Genomic DNA, 19,688 nt, shown 5'->3' on the forward strand with positions numbered 1-19,688 from the left:
CACGAGCCTTTTTTTGAGCGATTGACAAATTGTGTGGGATCCAACGCGAACAAATTTTTTTGACAGTCAAATGTTTATGCAATATTGAATGTATGCTGGTCCCACTAATGCCTAAGATTGTCTCAATCTCACGATAGGTCACATGACGATCTTGCAATATCAGTTCGCGCTTAGCATCAATGGTTTTCGGAACAACAACTGATTTTGGACGATCTTCACGAAATTCGTCTTGGAGTGAACTACGACCACGATTGAATTCAACATACTATCGATAAACACTGGTCCTAGATGGAGCTTCATCGCCAAAAAATGAATTAAGTCCATCCATGCAATGTTGCTGAGTTGATCCACGTCGAAAGTTGTAAAAAATAATCGCACGAAAATGTTCTCGATTTAATTCTATTTTTGGACCGTGATGAATCTTTTAAGTTACTGTAAACAACACAAATAGCGCTGATATTTCAAAACGTTCTGAGTACGTAAAAGCCAAAAAATGTCAAACTTTGCGATACAGCTGTCAGTTGCCAGATTGCAACATCAGGATTGCCAAATCCCGACATATAAAAGGCACCCCTCGTAATTAGCTGTTGCCGTATCGAGACTAGAAACACCATTCACAATTTCAGCGGCTTTGCTTGCATTTTCGCCTTTATCAAAGAAAAATTGTAAAATGTACGAATTTTCTTTTTGTTGACTTCCATTGTTAACACCTTGAAACCCACAACTGAATGGAACAAAAAAAAAAAACAGCAACAGAATGTTTTTATTGTGAAATGTCACCTTGACAACGAGCATAAACTTTAAATTGTTTCATCGATCCCTACCGCCATCTACTGGGAAAATAATGTATTTCTTTTTCCCCAAATAATAATATTTGTTATTTTACGTAAAAATTAAGAGACAAATTTAATTTTTTTGCAAACTTGTAGATATACATATCACACGGCGCAAAATCTGCATTGCCTCACACTGGGATAAAACCCACGTACTCAATCATTAATACAGGCGCATACACACACACACATAAATATCTAAGTTCGTATTACTCTCTCACACTTGTGCTAATGCACGCCTTTGTGTTACTTAATTTGCTAAATTTTAATTTTACCACGCTTTTGAAAGTAAGTCTGAATTTTTGAATTTTCCATGAAGGCTGAAGTTTGTTCTTTCTACATGTCGACCAGCATTTGCTAACATCATAGAATTTATCTTTTCCGTACTCCGCATATTTACCCATTTCATTTCATATATTCAGATGCACACATAATTTACATACTTTCAGAAAGTTATAATTTTTGCAACAAATTACATATTTCAACAACTTTATACCACTTGTGTTTGGAAAATATTTACTTAGATTCTGTTTCTGCAAAATGTGTACAAATTGAAGAAGGAAAGTTTACGACTCGATTGGAGCTTGCAATTAAAGACAATTACTCAAGTTATTAATTTGTTTTTTTTAAAGATATTTTTGTTTGCATGCACGCAAATAAAATCGTATCGGAAGATGGTTCCGGGCGTAGCAGTGCATGGAAGTGGGGAAATTGTTTGTCTAACGGTTTGTTCACAAGTTTCGACTTTTGACAAGTATTTTCTAATTGTATTAGTTTAGTTTTAATTGCGAGTTAAAGTGAAAACTCGAACTTCGTTGGAGCTATTCTGATGACTAGAAAATTTGTAAGTAGCCGTCTGCTTTATGAACCTACTCTTAAGTAAACACATTGGGGTCTGTTAGGTGCGCTGATCTCGTGCACGTCCTAAAAAAATAGTTTCCAATGTGACGAATTTTGAATCTATGCATATGGGCCGGAAATAAAACAGCAATCAACAGCATGGATGTTCCAAGACGCCAAGCTGAATCCAAACAGAAACACCTCAAAGCAAATAGTCGTCGGATTTTTTCGGGAAATCAGTCATGTCGCTACTGCAGCACTAGAGACACTTAAAACAGGTAATTCTGAGTGCCACACAATCATTTGTTTGCTACAAGTTTACGGAGAATTAAGGATAACTAACCGCCGAAGACGAATCATCCTTCGCTAAGACAATGCAATCTCTCACGTATCGGTTCACACAAGCGATTGTTTGAGCACTCAACTGATCGAATTAATGAGTCATACGAATTGCAGAGGTGATTTGGCACCTATTGATTTCGTTTTGCGCCCGTATATCAAAAATAAAATGTAATGCCAACGTTTTTGAAAGGGTCTTTGAAAATTAGTTCAAGCAAATGCAAAAGTGCATCGACTTCCAAGGAGAGCATTTTGAAAAACAATAAATCCACTTCCATTTTTATTTTACTGTGTTTTCATTATTGGGCGCAAAATATAAAAGCCAACCCTCGTATTTATGTATGTATGTGCAATATTGAGGCTAATCAATTCACAGAAGTACTTATAAGCTCTGCATTATAGTTAAAAGAAAATTGTTTGATATAAATGAAACGTTTTTTGAAACATTTGGTTGATTCCCCACGTTCACTGCTGTACTAGAATCAAAACAAAAAAAAAAAAATAAAAACAAAAGCATGAAACAAACAACAAAGAACAAAATAAATAGGAAATAGGTGTTGAGCTTCTCGCTTGGTTCATAAAAATGCGTTTTATTTGTGTATGCGTGTGTAAGTATATAAACGTGTATGTATGTAGCTAAATGCATGCATTTTTTCTGGTTCATTTTTAGCCTGAAGACATTAAAGAAATAAAAATAAGAACAAAAAATATCAACTAGCTTATCGCACAAAGATTTAAGAAGAGAAGTAAAATATCAAGAGAAACCGCACATGAGGCGACGCATCAAGGCGAGATACGAGTATTAAATATCTATATCGAGATATACCCGTATAAATGAACGCGGGCATGGGCATATCAAATAAAAATACCCTGCGAAGTCCCAGTCAATAAACGAGCGTATATCACATGCACGTGAGTAACCCGCTACACGGTTTGCATACATACATGTATGTACATATGTAAATTTCAATGTATGCTTGAATCTGATGATTGTGCCACCCTACATACACTTGTTCCTTGCTGCCGCTATGTCCGTAATATCTATTGCTATTCCCGTTGCCGATTGACGGTTGTCGGTTGTCGATCATCGAAGCCCAAGAAACGTGCAGTGCATCATCTGTACTTCCTCTTTCACATTGAGTGCATGCAATTTGTTGCATTGGTAGCGTAGTAAAGCTTCCGACACCAATTGATTCTTGGGGATTTGCTTGCTTCCCGCTTTTTGTCGTTCCGAGACGTAGAAGTGCCGCCAACAAATAACTACGACAACGACAACGACAACGACGACGGCGACGGCGATGACATTGGCAAGGTATTGGGATAGGAAGAATTCTTTATCCGCACACAATCAATAGCATCCCATTACAGAGCAAAAAGCTGTATCATCTCAACTCAGTAGTCGTGAACATTGGCGCGCTTTACGCGTTTAAATCTGCGCTTGCACCCGCGTCCGCTTAGCATAGTGTAATTAAACGCTAGTAAAAGCGCATGTCGTGCTGTACCGTCAATGAAGGGTAGAAGATGGGAGTACAAGAACTTGAATGTGGCAAGATGATTTCCTTACACACTCACGTATAGGTTCGCACACTGGTGCATCCAAAATTTTCGTAAGGGGGGGTCTTAAGAACAATTAAAAGAAAATATAGTGCGTAATAACCTACTTTTAAGACCACTGAGCACCGCCAATCAAATGTACTGCATAAGTTGTAGACATTGAACTGCGTGCAATGGACAATTGTGTGCAGATATGAAATGTTTATGCATGTTTGGTGGATTTATGCTTGAAAAGAAAAATCACCAAATTAAAATTCTAGCACAACATTTTTTTTTAAATACTCACTCCCGCATTAGCCCTTAAACATACATATTTTCCATCATGACTTAGAAATTTTTGTTGAATCTTCAGCTTCGGTGCATTAAGAGACTTGCACTAGTATTTTATGACAAACACCTTTTTGGTACATTTTATCCCTCCTTATGAATATTTTTTTCCCTTCTAAAATAAAGGAACGTGAATAGATGTTGTTTTAAAATAAAACATGTATATTATATGTGAAAAATCACATAATTTAAATGCTCACGAAGAGCACTCGGCAGGTAAAATCCGGCAAACAGTCGATTCATGAATGTCAAATTTTTGAGAACGTCGAAATATCGATGTTGAGGGTTGAAGGCAACACTTTGCGCTAAAGCAGCAGCAGCAATATTCTCAGTAGAACGTCTAGTGTTTGGTCCTTTCTCTATCGTCGACAGAACCAGTTACTTGAAACTGTTTCACCAACCTTTGAATTGTCGACTCATTCGGACTATTATTTCTACCAAATTTTCCGATACGCTGTCCTTAAAGATGGACCATTTTCATAATGAATTTCAATAACTTTAATGCGTTGTTCTATCGTGAATTGTACGTTTGCCTACTTGACAAATTGCACAGATGACATAAAAAAGGTACTGTCTAGGAATTATTCACTACTGATCTCTAGGGGTCACTTTTGAAATACCCTTTATAAGTGTCACATAGTTTCTTATGCTGATGTACCACACATTTGCACAATTTGCAAAAGGGAGGCACTTTGATCCCCCTTAAAAATGTTGTTGACGTAAACTTTCAAATCGCCGATACACTTACATTGTTCCATATACCAGAATCCAATGTCGGAACTTTGTAATTTGCTGTGTTATACAGTGTAATTGGCGTTAAAGTTTCTCTAAGTTGCAGTCACGCATGTTCAGAGATCCCTTCGTACGGTACAACTTTTCAGCCTCCTCTTCTAATGGACTGAAACTGATCGGCTTCACCAGATTCGAGACATAATAAATATATTACATATTTTGTAGCATTAGAAGTATACATAAATCGTTATTTTGAAACGAAATGCTAGGTTTCAATATTTTAGACATAAGAATTTTCCAAGGGCTCAATTTGCACTCTGATCGTTATTTCGATATAATGATTGTGTCAGAAATATCTAAAAGTAAAAGGATTGAGAGGAGTAAGAAAACTTTTTACAAAATTTTTAGAGATCTTCCCGATAGGTGCAAATCTCAGCATCGGCGAGAATGTATAATTTGTAATGAATTTCCAGAGTTATTGAAGCAATACTAATAATCCTTTTGAATTCATGATGATAGTGGGCAGCTGGCAAGAAGAAACCCCAAATTTGAATGTCGAAAAAATTAATAGTGCTGGTATTATAGAAAAGGTTACTCTCTCCATTAGAGTGTAAAGGGGCTCACTTAAGCCTGGATGCCCATTGCGATGCTAATTGTTTGGACTAAAGCCTCCCCTCTAATCCTCAATGTGGCGGAACGGTAGCTGTGTATAGCTACGGATTCCAAGTTTGTCGGACATGAAAGAAGTAGGAGCTTAGACAGCGATGTAGCGTTTTGGCCAGAGTGGGCGTGTGGCATAGAATGTGTTCTACGCTCTTCACTTCTTCTTCGTTCCTGCAGCTGCAACAGATGATACCAACTACTGCCTGGTGATGATACCAACTACTGTACTAATCGAAAGTCGCGACCGGTCGGTCAGGATTGATGAGGGTTCTAGTTCTGTTTTCGTTCTCAGCCAGACCTCACAAGAGGGTTCCATGGTTCATCTATTGTTGGCTTGCTCGATGTAGACCGACCTGATCTAGAGCTTGATTAGAGATTGAGAATAAATGGATGTCCATATACTGGACAAAGTTGACTGATTTAAGGTAAGTTCGTCTTCTAACTAGCTCAGTTGCGGTGCAATTTCTAAGAATGTCTCTACATAAAAGAGCCTAGATAACATTAGGAGGAGATTTTATGGCAGCATGACTTATACAATCTACGATCGATTGCACTATTACCCCTGTGAAGACCTGACCTACAATGCAGCTTGTTTCATAGTCACGAGTATTCGCTCATGTTGAAACACACTGCAGGTTTCAGGTCACCGTAGACTTAGGTTTAGCAAATAAATAGCAATTTTAAGGTCAGTCAAAGGAGGTTAAAAAAACATATTGTGAAAATACCCGCTTTTTCATTTGTGGATCAGCTCAGCGTTTTCCACATTGACGAAAATTCTGACGGTGACGAAATACAACTTCATATTCGACTACTCAAAAATATTCTCCAAGCCCCGTTTTTAAGAACTTACGGATCAGTAAGAGCACACTGACTTCAGCAGGCTTAGCTGGATCTTTTCTAGCGCCAGTAATGGGCGGCCGCTATAGCCTAATGGGCTGGTGCGTGACTACAGTTTAGTAGCGCTCAGGCTCAAATCTCCCTGCAAGAGACACTAAGTGATAGAAAAGGTTTTTTTTTCTATAAGCGGTAGCCCCTCGGCAGATAATGGCAAACTTCCGAGTTTATTTCTGCCATGAGAAAGCTTCTCATAAAAAACCATCTGCTGTTCGGAGAGGGTTTAAAACTATTGGCCCCTACAACAACATCAAGATGCACGCTACAAATAGGATGAGGAGCTCGACCAAATACCCAAAAAGGCCCATGATATATACATATATTGAAACTCTGAATTTTCGTTTAAATGTTTTAGCACCGAAATATCTACAATATTTAATACAATCTGATAGGGGTTCGAATCCCCAATATCCCACCCTTAGAAACACTTTGAGCACGTGCTTCTGCAAAAATATTTATGCTTGGCAAGCGCTTCTGCAAGAGTTTGTATATTTGCGCTATTGTACTCTGAATCTTGACATCAGTCCTCCTCACTGTACCATCACATTGACGCGACTTAACTCGGTGGCTTTGGCGCACCATAAATGTACTGTGGATGAAGAATTGAAGCAATGAAGCATTGGATAGCTTTGAGTGCTTCCAGTTCTTTTAATTTTTTTATCGTCTTCCTTTTTTCTTGCTCTTGCTCTTCATGTTCTTGCACTTGTGCTCCTGCAGCAGCGCCAACTCGTCGTAGTCGTCGTCAACATTGCGCTCGCTTGCCTTATGAGCCGTGACGGCAGTTCATCGACAAGTGTTTGCTGTATTCCAGAAGGAGACCACTTCAGAAAAACATGAAAATAAAAAGAAGAAATCCTAAAAAATATGAAATACACATTATATAGTAGTAGTTGTACGGAGTACATTCGCAATACGAGCTTTGCTGCAAAAACTTAAAAACTGTAGGAATCATCAAAATTAAAATGCTATATTGTAGTGCGCTATCGTAAAGATGGGTGTTGTTAGTTCATATCGTTGCGGTTAAATGATGGCTGCTTAAAGTTGTTTTACAAAAGCCAGAAAAATGAACAAACTCATACGATTGCATATATACTCGTAAAAGTTTTCTGCATGGTAAACTAAGTCTGAAAAAGTACAAGTGTTTCGTTTCTAGGCGCACCCTCAAATATACAAGCATACTTTTAAGAATTAATACTAAAGTTACATAACACATAGAAGCTGGGCACAAAGTCAGCGCTTCAGTCTAATATGAGCAATAAAGTTCTTGAAAAATTTAAATGCCTTTATCTGTAAATTGAGCTTTGTTCGATAAGTATAAGTGTAAGATAAGTTAAGGCGTGCAGAAAATCACTTCGGTCACTACTTAGAGCATTTATTATCCTATTGTTAGACAAAGAGCACAAATGGTGAACAATTGCGGTGATCTCACTTTTGAAGGGCAAGAGATTTTTATTTTGGATTATTATTATTTTTCTAAAATGGATTGAGCGACGACATCTGCTGACATGAGGTGTGAAAACGATGTCTGAGCTCATTGAAACTATATATGGCATGGTGTCTTTGCTGCAAAGCGCAAGATGTACTCAAAATCTCTGTAAGGCAAAAAGTCGACAATCTCCAAAGTAGCCTCGAAATGCCCCTCATCTCTAAACGAGGGGGATGAGTCATTTCACTTAAAGGTAACAAGGGCCATTGTGACATTGAGGGTAAGTGCAGAGCCGTTGAACTAGCGAAACTCGGCACCAAATTGACCGATGAGTACATAGACAATAGATATAGGCATACCCTTGCAAATATGTAAGCTACATTTCTTTGAGGAAACTGTAAAAGCAGCGAATGAAAGTTGGCGTAATGAAACCACATACTGAATCGGCCGACAATTGTGGCCGACTCTCAATGCTAAACGCACAGAATCTCTGCTAAGGCGAGATAAGCACAGTTTTAGCAAACAGATTGACGGGGCATTGCCTGACTGGCAATAACTTCTGCAGAAGTTGTCTAGATGTGGAAGAGGAAAAGAGGATCCCGCACTTTTTGAGCCACTGTTCTGCTCTATCGAGGCATAGACTTATCTTTTCAGGTCGACAATTCTTTAATGAATGAAGATCTTAGTTCAGTTGAAATCAAGGAGCTTCTAAAATTTTTGAAAAGTACGTACTGGCTTTAGGAGAGATAAGGACAAGTTCCATCCAGTGTGTTCCATCAGTAGACAACCGCTTTAACTTAACCTAACATAACACGCAAAAGAACGTCCTGTGCATCAGAAGTAACCATAGTTCAGGAGGGCTAGAATTTTTCACAATGAATACATAAATTTATTAAAAATGCTGGATGTTATTTTGCGCGCATCAATGACTTCACACTTCACTCCGCACAAAAGAAGTTGCCAGAAAACATTACCTAAAAATTGGGGGGCTTACCATTGGTGTCGCCCTACTGTGGGTTGCGAATTATATTTAAAAAAATTTTTTACTAAACATTGATATTCGAAGTATTTTTCTGCAATTATTTGCTCTTCGCACTATACAATATTATACAGTACTGAATAAAAACGATCATCGCGTTTTTTCATAGTGAAGAAAAGGTTTTAAAAAATATACTCAAGCTTTCCTGTTCGAGTATATGATTAGTCATGAAGTAGGATTAAGAAGGGACAGCACACTTTCCAAAATTGTTATATTTCAGTGAATACGAAAGAAAATTTGCTGCAATAAATCAAGAAATGCAATTATTTAAAAGTTTTGGGAAATGGGCGTGGCACAGAAAACTATTAAGTATATGTGATTATCTCTTGAGGCACTTTAATGAGCACTTCCAAGCTTGGTGGACATATCACATTTGATAAGCTTTATTTTCAAAATAATCGAAATCGGTGCAAACTTTTATACGTCGACGAGATATTTTTAAAATCAGGGTGCTAACGAAATTTTGAGGACAACTGGACAGTAAAACTAATTAGCCTTTATTTGAGCAAAATTTAATGAAACTTCTCGAATGTTTTACTTGTTATAAAATTATTACCTATCTATAAAATCATCCAATAAAATTTCCATTACCTGCAAAATCATCCTCGATCCGGGTCCGGAAACGATTGCATGCTCGAATCAAGTACTCATATTGACCATAACGGTATTAATTGCAGCCTTCAGAGAAGAAATGGTGATATGAGAATGCTTATTGGTTTCATGCTCAACTACGCTCCGTACGCTGTAATCCAGGTCTAGGGAGTTAGGCGACAATAAGTTCAGTGTTATGTGGCCATGGAAATTTTCAGCCATTCAATCTTGAGTCACCACCGCTGTTTGTGAAGGAGTAGAGTCTTGCTGGGCTGTCATCGCGTACGCTATCAAACCAGGGTTTCACTACTGTCTCTAGAATATGCAACAGAATTTACACGAAATCCTTGAGTAAAGAAGTGTGACGTGCTCTTTGTTGCTCAAATAACCTAAAACCATAACCATGGCTGGAAACTTCGTGTGCATGACAACAGGAACCTCTTAGATTTGGAATATCGATTCGAAAATATCGATCTGTCATTTCTGCGATTGGCCTTTTGGTTTTAGTCAAAATTTTGGAGTCAAAAAACAAAAAATATATATATATATATATACATATATATATAACATCTCAGGCGCTTAAGGGTATTTATTTAATTTTATTTAGAAGGCGTTTTGATCGGATAGCTCGCTTTTCTCGTGTTTGCGCCGACTTAAACTGTGCTCTGCGCATAACATAGGGTTTATACCAGAGATATTTATGTACAACGGGACGGATGCTTAATGTTTATGAGGCTCTTAGAAAAATTAAGCTCCTTCGCAGGGTCCTCATTGATTTTGAAGGGTCCTCGTCAATTATCGCTTGCCTTTGTTGAATAAATTCTGCAGATCGGACAGTGTCAAAACGTTCCTCGTGGTTTTAGCGCTTTGCAACGGATTTTGCATCGCCGCCTGATGCTTCTAATTTATGGCAAGCTTATGAATGAGTGAACGTGTGCTTTTTCTGACTTTCTCTTTTACCCAGTTTAAGTAAGTGCAATTAAATTCGTCTTTACATTCATCGGAGAAGGCTCTCTTGGGCCACCGCTAAAGATTCATCCAGATGTATCAATTCTCTCGTTGTTTCGCTTCCGTCGTTCTTCCTATGACCAAGGGAACCTAGACAAGCGATATTACCATTAACTCAACCACTGAGTTAATTGACACTTAGTTAAAACATCTGACTCAAAGGTGATGGATATGACAGCAATTATTTGAGATGCACAGTTTTTTTCAGGAATTGATCCTACATTTCGCGCATTGCGCTTTAAGCGATGTGGGAATTTTCCACCTAAACGGATACGTTAGCAAGCTGAACTGAAGAAGTGAAACATTTGGGGTGCTGCCATTTAAGAAAAAATCTATACACAACCAGTCACCGTTTGGTGTGCGTGCGGTTTTAAGCGTGCGGAGTCATTGGATCGCTCTTCTTCGAAAAAAATATGGACAATTCTGTTAAAGTGAGCGGTGAACATTATTGTGACTTGAAACCAGACTTTTTATGACCTGAATTAGATGTCATGGACTTGGACATACAGCACATGAAGCAATGGCCCTATTGTGAATGAAGTTCTTAGGACGCTTACCCCACGAAACAACGAGGCCAAGTAGCCAGCGACATCTTGCGATTTGACAATATTGCACTTCTTTCTTTTCTTCAAACCCCTAACAGTAAATGATATAAACCAATAGGGTATGCAGATGACATTTCTGTAATAATTAATGGCAACCTCGGAAATACCATAAAGGACTTAAAGCAGGATACCTTAATTATAACCTGGAAGTGGTGTAGAAAAGAGGGATTATCACTTCAAAAACCACTACTATCCCATTTACCAGGAAAAGGGTTCTAAATATATCCACCCTGGGAATAAATGGAATAGAGGTAACTCTAAAGAAAGAGATTGAATATCTAGGAATTATCTTGGATAAAAAACTCACTTGGGAGGCCCACCTCAACTCAGTAATAAAAAAAGCAACGAAAAACCTATGGACAACAAAACAAATCTTGGGTAAATCTTGGGGCCTGAAACCTAAAATGACCTTTTGGATTTACATATACTCAAATGGTAAAACCTATTGTACTATGTGTATGAAGCTTTGGTATGATTTGTTAAAACACTTCAAACTACTGCTATATCAAAACTGTGTAAAGTACAAAGGCTGGCGTGCCTAAGCATAACAGGGGCCATGAGAACTACCCCAACTGCTGGCATGGAAGCGCCTTTAAACTAACCACCGCTACATTTAGCAATCAAGAGGAAGCTTTTATGCAAGCACTCTCTTTTCATATGAAAGAAAAACCAGGAGATCTTACTGGACATCTCACTATCTTGAATAGGGTTGAACACGCAGTATGCATGGTAACCGTACATAATGCACGGAAACCGTACTCAATTTTATAAAGAGATACAAGGTTATCTTCCCGTCTAGGGAAGGGTGGAACACTAACCCAACATGGCTAAATGATGACTCACAAAAATTGTACACAGATGGTTCCCAAACGCTCCAAGCAGTAGGAGTAGGAATAATGGGGCATAGAGCACACAACTCCCTAACATTAAGTACAGATACCACGATTTTCCATGCGGAGCTCTTCGCCATAATGGAAACAGTGGAAATCATATCCAAAAGAGGGTTCGAGAAAGTAAATAAAAATACTTTCGGACAGCCAATCGGTTCTCAAAGCCTTGAATAGCTTCACATTCAAGTCAAAAGTCATAATAGAGTGAAGTAGTGCACTCTACAAACTGGCCACTCATAATCAGGTCTCACTGATTTGGGTACCAGGACATGAGGGACACGAAGGAAACGAGAAGGCAGACTTCTATGCCAGAAAAGGGGCAGAAGGGCTCTTTATTGGACCAACCCTATTTTTCGATTTAACAAAAATAATATAAAGCAGGAAACTAAAAAAAGGACCCAAACTAAAATCAGGGAACTCTAGAACGGTACAAGCGGCCTTAATCACTCCAAAAAATTTTTGAACTTCAATGCCAACAGAGTAAAATCTGCTCTAACCCTAGATAAAAAGGGCCTTAGATTACTCTGTGGAGCAGTTACGGGTCCCTTTGCCTTAATAAATACTTTAACACAATAGGGTTATCTTGTACTAGATCATGCAGGTGCTGCTGTGATGAAGAGGAGTCTATGGAACACTTAATCACCAACTGTGAAGCATTAGGCCACAGGAGACACAGAATCCTGGGCTCGTTCCTCCTAGAGGAGGGAGACCTACAATTGCTCCCTCCTAAGGAGCTTGTTCGATTCCTCAGTATACTAAATAATTATAATTAAGTAATTAGGGGCGCACAATAGATCAATTTGGTCGCAATGCATAAAGGCCTTAGCCTAACCCGAACAACCATTACCATTACGATTACCATGAATAGCAGTAACTCTGTTTTCCCTGGACTCAAATTTATATGAATGTATTTCCTACGCCCCTGGCAACTATCTTTCCAACTTTTTCTCTAGAAGTCCGTAAATGATGAAACATGATTTAGTATTTATATAGCGATTTGATTTAAGTTATTGGAATATACATACATACACATGTAGGTCCAAAATTAGCTGTGCTGAATACCTTTTAACTACGATACGGCGTCATATAGTACATATGTATATGTGGCGCGTTTGCTGTGGGTTTTGTGCGCAAATTCCATTTTAAGATATAAACGAAACTAATTGGAGAGTTAAAGAAAAGTTAAATCTTAGTGAAATGCACCGCTTACTCCGTTGGGCCTGTTCTACATCTATGCGCGCCATATCCCTCCCATTCGCATCCGACGCAATGTGCTCACTTTCAGTTCATTTCATTTCACTTGTTTTGCTGTCGCATAGGGGGATGCCTTCAAGTGAGTGTTTTCACTTGTACGCAGCACTCGTCGACTTGAGGGTATCTCTAAGAGTGTATGTGTGCACGTTTGTAAGCTCTCACACTCGCCTCATCACTAATGGCCTGCTCCCTATGTTGGGTAAGCTTGTTTTTTGTTAGAATGTTCTTTGCTGCCCTTGCTTTTACTTTTACATTTATTTTCCATTTAATAATCCAAATTTGGCCGAGTATGCAATTTCGATGACAATTCTTATTGCTCTGCAGCTTTAATAACGACTCTCCATTTCTACTCAACCGTTTCCGTTTCTTTAACAGCAACTGAGGCGAAATTGGAAGGTTTATTTGGCTGGAGTAAAGCTATTGATTGAGAACTTACTTAAAATTTGTTTGGAATTTCTGTTGCCTCAGAGTTTGCAGCCATTTTCTTCCTAAGCCATTTAAAACTTCTATAATTGTTGAAAATTCAGCATTTCCTCAGCTAAGCAATTTATACTTTTTATATAGCCATTCACAAGTAAAGGAGTGTGTGCAAGTCGATTAGTACAGAGCTTAACATAATCGGCGCATATTTTAATTGAAATGTTATCGTCACGGTTAGAAAAATGAAAATAATGAAATGAAAGGTGGCGCAAAGTTAGTCATTCCATTTTGATTGTAAATTACGTTTTTACCAAGAAAAAAAGTTTCTGAGTGAAGGAAAACTTTATTTTGACCCTCACCCGCGCGCTCCATTGCTTATCTGTTTGTATACTGCAGTTGTTTGGTTCAAAAGTACCAAATATGATTGACGTACGACATCGTTTGAAAAAAGTATAAATCTTCCGATAAGGTGATTAATTTTGTGTATATCTTTTAAAAACAGTGACCTTTCACATACCGTAATTTTTCTATCAATCTATTTTAAGAAATATCAATTACTAAAGAGCAGTAATTAAAAAAAAATGTGTGCTAATCCTCGCTTTCCCTGCTCAATAGTTTTTCTTTGGCTTTAAATGCAGTGGGCAACTATGCGTGATGCACTGTTACTTAAAAATGCTCCTTCTTTTCCGACCTACTCAAACTTATGCATCAATACTAAGAATTGAATGACGAACTTTGCTTGTGTAAATATGCTGCATTAAGTAACTTCGTGGACCAGGACTTATTGACAAATTTTGACATTTTTTTGTTTCTTATTTAATTTAAATTTTTTTTTAATCCTATATAAAAATCATATAAATCCAAATTTCTATCTATAAGGGAATTAAGAACAAAAGAAAGAATTTTCATCAAAAAGTCACTTTTTTCAGTCAGAACTTAAAAAAATGTTTTTATTTTTATAGCCTATTGAGTTGAAGTGGTGATTCTTCCAGAATCCAACTACCGCTTCCGTACCATTTTGTTGCCACATCCTCATTACCAACTTGTTTACCAGTTATTTACAGCATGACTATATCCAGTTTGCGCGGTTCAGGAACCTTATCAGGTTGTTGACATCTAAGCCAGACAGCTGTTCAAGACTCTCGAATAGGGTTAACATTCTGTCCTTCCATAGGGCAGGTCATTCGCAGAGGAAATGGAAGATTGTTTCCTTTTTCTCCGGTTGCTTGCAACTGTGACAGTGTGTGTTGTGAGGGATACCCATTTTGGCTGCTTGTTCTCCCACAGACCAAAAGCCAGTTATGACTGCCGTTAGTCTTCAAGCGTCCCGTCGTTTCATGTTTATCAATGTTGACGATTGCTTAAGATTGTAGGTGGGCCATAAAGTTCTGCTAATTTTACATTTCGTCAGGTCTCTTCATCTACAATCTGCGATTCGGAGGTATTTTAGGGAAATTGCACTCTTGACTGCTCCTAATGGTGTGAATATCGATTCTGCAAGAGCGTTATTCATGGCAGATCCCCCTCTTGCCAGTTCATCTGCTTTTTCATTACCTTCAATGCTCCGATTTCCCGGGACCCAGATTAAGGTAACTTTATGGATTTCGCTCAAGGTGGTAAGGCTAGTCCTGCTTTGTTCTACCAGCTAGAAGTTTTGTTATAATAAAATGAATTTTTTTGCTGGCGGTCTTGTGCATTTTCTCCATATAAAGAGTGCTAATTTTTTTTTTATGTTACAAATACACCCAACACCGTAAGCAAAAATAATCTTAAAAAATCAGCGCGATTTTTGAACTACTTCAAACCTGCCCTTTAACATATTATACCAACTCAATTATTCAATGGGCTATATAACTGCTCACCCAAATTTTTCTAAAAATTCTGATTCAATCAGATGTGAAATTATGATGAAAAGTTTTTTTTTAATGTGTGTAAAATTTGAAACATGGATTTATATGGTTTTTGTAAATAGAAGATTTTCATGAAGAAATATTTACATTAAATAAGAAACAAATTATATATTGTGGAAACTTTTCAAGTCTTTATGTTGGTTATAACTTCCCGAAACCATTATTTTTCTTGCAGTTATCGTTGCTATATGCACAAATCACTCCGATTTAGAAATCTCAAATTTTCTTAAGTGTGCCCGTTCATTTTTTCATAAGGTTCGCCGTGAACTGACAACATCAGACGGCGATGCAGAATCTGTTGCAAAAACAAAAAGCAAAAAAAAAACACGAGGAACGTTTTGACCGATCTGAGGAAATTTAGCAAGTATGATATAAGCGTACTTTTAAAATCAATTAAGAACTTTGCGAGGGAGCTTAATGTTTCTGAGGGTTTTATCCGTCGAGTTGTGCATGAAAATCTCTGGAATAAATCCTACGTTATGCGCAGAAGGTAGTTTACGCCGGAGCAAACACGAGAACAGCGATTTATACAATATTTAAATTTTGTTTGGGCAGCATCATTCATGAAAGATTTATCCGAAAGATTTATCACTTAGCTTTGCCTAGGGTTTCTAAATGTTTTCAATTACTTAGTCCTGGCATAAGTTCTGTTACAAATTAAGTTAGTTATAGATAAGAAATTATAATACTTTTCTTAATGAAGTTAGTTTTATCTAATCATATAAATATTAAAAAAAAAAAAATTGTAATTTTCATTTGAAATGGTCCTCATGTGCTTTTATACAAACCTTCAAACGATTAGGCCATTTAGCTATAGTAGCACACACGGTTTCCATGGGTAGTGATGTCGCTGCTCGAACCTAAGATTGTTTGAGACTCTCCAAATTTCTATGCGGTCTTCGACAGGCCACGTTCTCCAATTCTGACCATAAACTGCAGTCCAATGAATTCAGATCTGCACTTCCAGATTCCCAATCTATTGCGGCTATGAACCCAGAAATATTTTTTTTTTGGCCACTGCTGGGTGGTTTTTGCCTTATGGGCTGGAGCGGAATCTTGTTGGAAGATCCAACGTTCCCCATTGAAGAGAGTACTGCTCAACTGCTTCTCCACCACGCCTTCTTAGACATCCTCCTGGTACACTTTTGCCCCGTTCTTAACCCCTTTTTTCGCAGAAATGAAATTTTAGCAAAGATGTTGTCGTTTTGCTTATTAAAAACTTCTTCACTAGTGAAAATTGTATCATCTGTGAAAATAATATTTTCATGACCGTTGCCGCGTGCCACCGAAGAAGCTGATTGCATCTGTCGAGTCTAATTTTCTTCAAGCGCGTTGTCAAAAAGGAAAAACTATTGACCGTGCGGTAAACAAACAGTCTCGTAATATTAAGGTTTTTCAGCAATTCGTAAATCTCACTTGCACTTTTCCCACACTTATGTAATGCAATCACTGAAATGCGATTTTCCTCAGCTCCCCACTCCATTGTTAACAAGCGAAATTTGCCACGAAACTGAGTATAATTTATGAGTAGACAATGCATACGAACAAAAGCAAAATTAGCGAAACGTTTTTCAACGAATTTGTGCTCGCCGTATGAATGGTAAAGTTTGTCACAGAATTTATGGCAACATTAAGTATATGAATTGATGAACACCTCACGAATAATATTATGCCGTCTATTGCCCCGAGAAGTTATTGCTCCTAAAACCGATATCTCTAATTTATTATTTTGTTTCCGGATTAATTATAATTATTAATTAAGAGGGCACAAAATACTGTGGGGTCGAAGTGCATACCTCATTTTCATTTATTCATTCAATTATTTATTATTACCTACAGTTATAGGTCTAAGATCGGGCACACGTACTTGTTAGAAGGAGCAAGCAAATTAAATTATACGTTTCTTATATTTTATCATGAATAATACAAGGGATTGTACGGAGGTTGCAGCTGGTCCCCAGTTACCAGCAGACAGATCACACAGAGTATTCAAAGACTTTTATAATCAACCTAAATCCATTTTTTATTTATTAATTTTTTTTTTTTTACTCAACAACCTTAAAGTAGTGTATTCACTCTTTGTGGTACGTACGATAGCCCCCATCCGATACGGAAAGGAGTAAAAAATCAGCTGCTCCGCGGAGCGTTAATAATATTGCTATAGTGCCCATCAAATGTGTCACACATAAGAAACAGTCTTTCAGGTAACTAAAAAATCGCGCATTCCTACAAACATATATAACACACAGACGTTTATATTTTGAATATTCGTAAGAAAACTTATATCAGTACATACACTCACACGTACCATATAGCTAATCAGTCAACCCACTAACTATGTATGTCGCCTACCTACCAACATAGCGACCGACAAATCACCCAACCAGCGAAGCGGTTAAATCTCTCAAAATCTCTCAAGGGGACTGAATAAATAAATGAATGAATATTTTCTAACTGCAATAGAATTGGTATGCTTGAACGACATTGTAGCAACAACAGTCGAAATGCCGCAGGAGCAATGACAATCAACAATAAGAACTGAACTAGAGAGCGATATGATTTGAAAGCGAAAGCAGCAAAGAGAAAACGAAGAGAAAAGTTGTGAACCGTAAATGGTAAAGAATTTCTCAAGACTTGTGCAGTGCATTAGGCTTAGCGGAAGGATGTGAGTGAAACGGAATCAGATAAAGTGAAATTCTAAAGATTTCGTGAATCACAAAAATAAAAAAGGAAATGCGAAAATGCACACAACAGTAATGGAAATCATAAAGCTAATTATAAATGAATATCTCACAAGATTCTTTGCTTGATTTCTTCTGCCCGCTTGCTTTTATTATGACGGTCGGAATTTAATATCTTACGCATAATTCCTTAATTGTACTAAATTATTACCCATTTTGCCTAAATTAAATTTTTATATAATGAAGATTGTATATTTTTTATACCCAACATACGAATGTATTTGAGGGACACTAGACTATACAAAAATTATTAAAATATACATATATACACACCTCCATCCGATGTTTCAAATTTTCGTTGACGCTGGACTATAATTGAGGTTCTACGCCATTAATGTGCCGAATTATCTCATCATTTAGCTCTTGAATTGTTGCTGGCTTATCGACGTACACCTTTTCTTTCAAACAACCCCAAAGAAAGAAGTCCAACGGTGTCAAAACACATGATCTTGGCGGTCAATTGACATGGCCGCGACGTGAGATTATTCGGCCACCAAATTTTTCCCGCAAAAGAGCCATTGTTTCGTCGACATATCGTCCACATCCATATCTTCCAATTTGGGTCATAAAAAGTTCGTTATCATCTCACGATAGCGAACACTATTCACAGTAACTGCCTGACCGGCCTCATTTTGGGAAAAAATACGGCCCAATGATGCCGCCCATAAACCGCACCAAACAGTCACTCTTCGTGGGAGCATTGGTTTTTCGGCAATCACTCTTGGATTATCATTCGCCCAAATGCGGCAATTCTGCTTATTGACGAATCCACTGAGGTGAAAATGTGCCTAATCACTGAAGATGATTTTCTTCACGAAGTGCGCGATATGCATTTTGATTTGAACGCCCGTTTTCATAATAAGCTTGAATAACTTTAACGCGTTGCTCGATTATATACCTTTCCATGGTTCAAATTGAATTGGTCTGAAATTGAGAAATGTCAAATGAAATGTAGAAAAAAGCTTGGCATTTAGGTGTGGTTCATATTCAACATCGGCCCTTGAAATTTAACCACCCTTTATTATCGGAAATTTTGATGCTCATATACCTATCATACGACTTGAATCCCAATACTGTGGATTCACTCATTTGGAGGAGTAAATCCAGGGACGAAATCATTAATGGTTTTTAAATAACCTCTGGCCAACTTTGTTACATTGATTTAATCTGGGACTACGATTGTTTTAATCCCAATTTAAGCGCTTGAGGGAACTTTTGAAGCTAACAAAGCTTCAACTCGTGACTGTGGACCCTCCAACTAATGTCCTCTTAACTAATGTCCTTTTCACCTCCATATAGTGAGACATAGCGGTCAGTCACCATACCCCCTCCTATACGAGTATAACGGTAATCTCTATTATAAACAAAGGAAAATTACTCAAATTTGGTACAATGATAAACCTAGTTAAAGAAATCCGGTCTCTCTTTGGCAAATACGGCTATCTCGATAAAAGCTAAGTAAATCTCGACTAACTTAATATACGTATTGCTCAATCCTTAGTTATATCCGACTTAAATATTGTTGAAATCGGATAAAAGCCACAGTCACTTTCATATGTGAATGCTGAGTTTGCGTCCGTTCCTTTGATGTCGGTTGGTTGAAGTGGTAATTCCCCAAGTAT

At 37.7% G+C, this 19,688-nt stretch overlaps 1 protein-coding gene across 5 annotated transcripts in view; it reads left to right on the forward strand.

Annotated features, from left to right (window-relative positions):
- The window catches only part of LOC128854836 (uncharacterized), a 153,475-nt gene that overhangs the window by 8,450 nt on the left and 125,337 nt on the right, over positions 1 to 19,688 (forward strand). For 2 of the 5 annotated variants that reach the window (XM_054089253.1, XM_054089256.1), the window contains exon 2: positions 2,683 to 2,924. The exons of the other annotated variants lie outside the window; for them this stretch is intronic. The gene's annotated coding sequence lies outside the window, so the exon portion shown is untranslated. The remainder of the gene's footprint in view (positions 1 to 2,682; positions 2,925 to 19,688) is intronic. 5 annotated transcript variants of the gene reach the window in all.

This window comes from Anastrepha ludens, chromosome 2 (genome assembly GCF_028408465.1).
Source record: "Anastrepha ludens isolate Willacy chromosome 2, idAnaLude1.1, whole genome shotgun sequence".
NCBI lineage: Eukaryota > Metazoa > Arthropoda > Insecta > Diptera > Tephritidae > Anastrepha > Anastrepha ludens.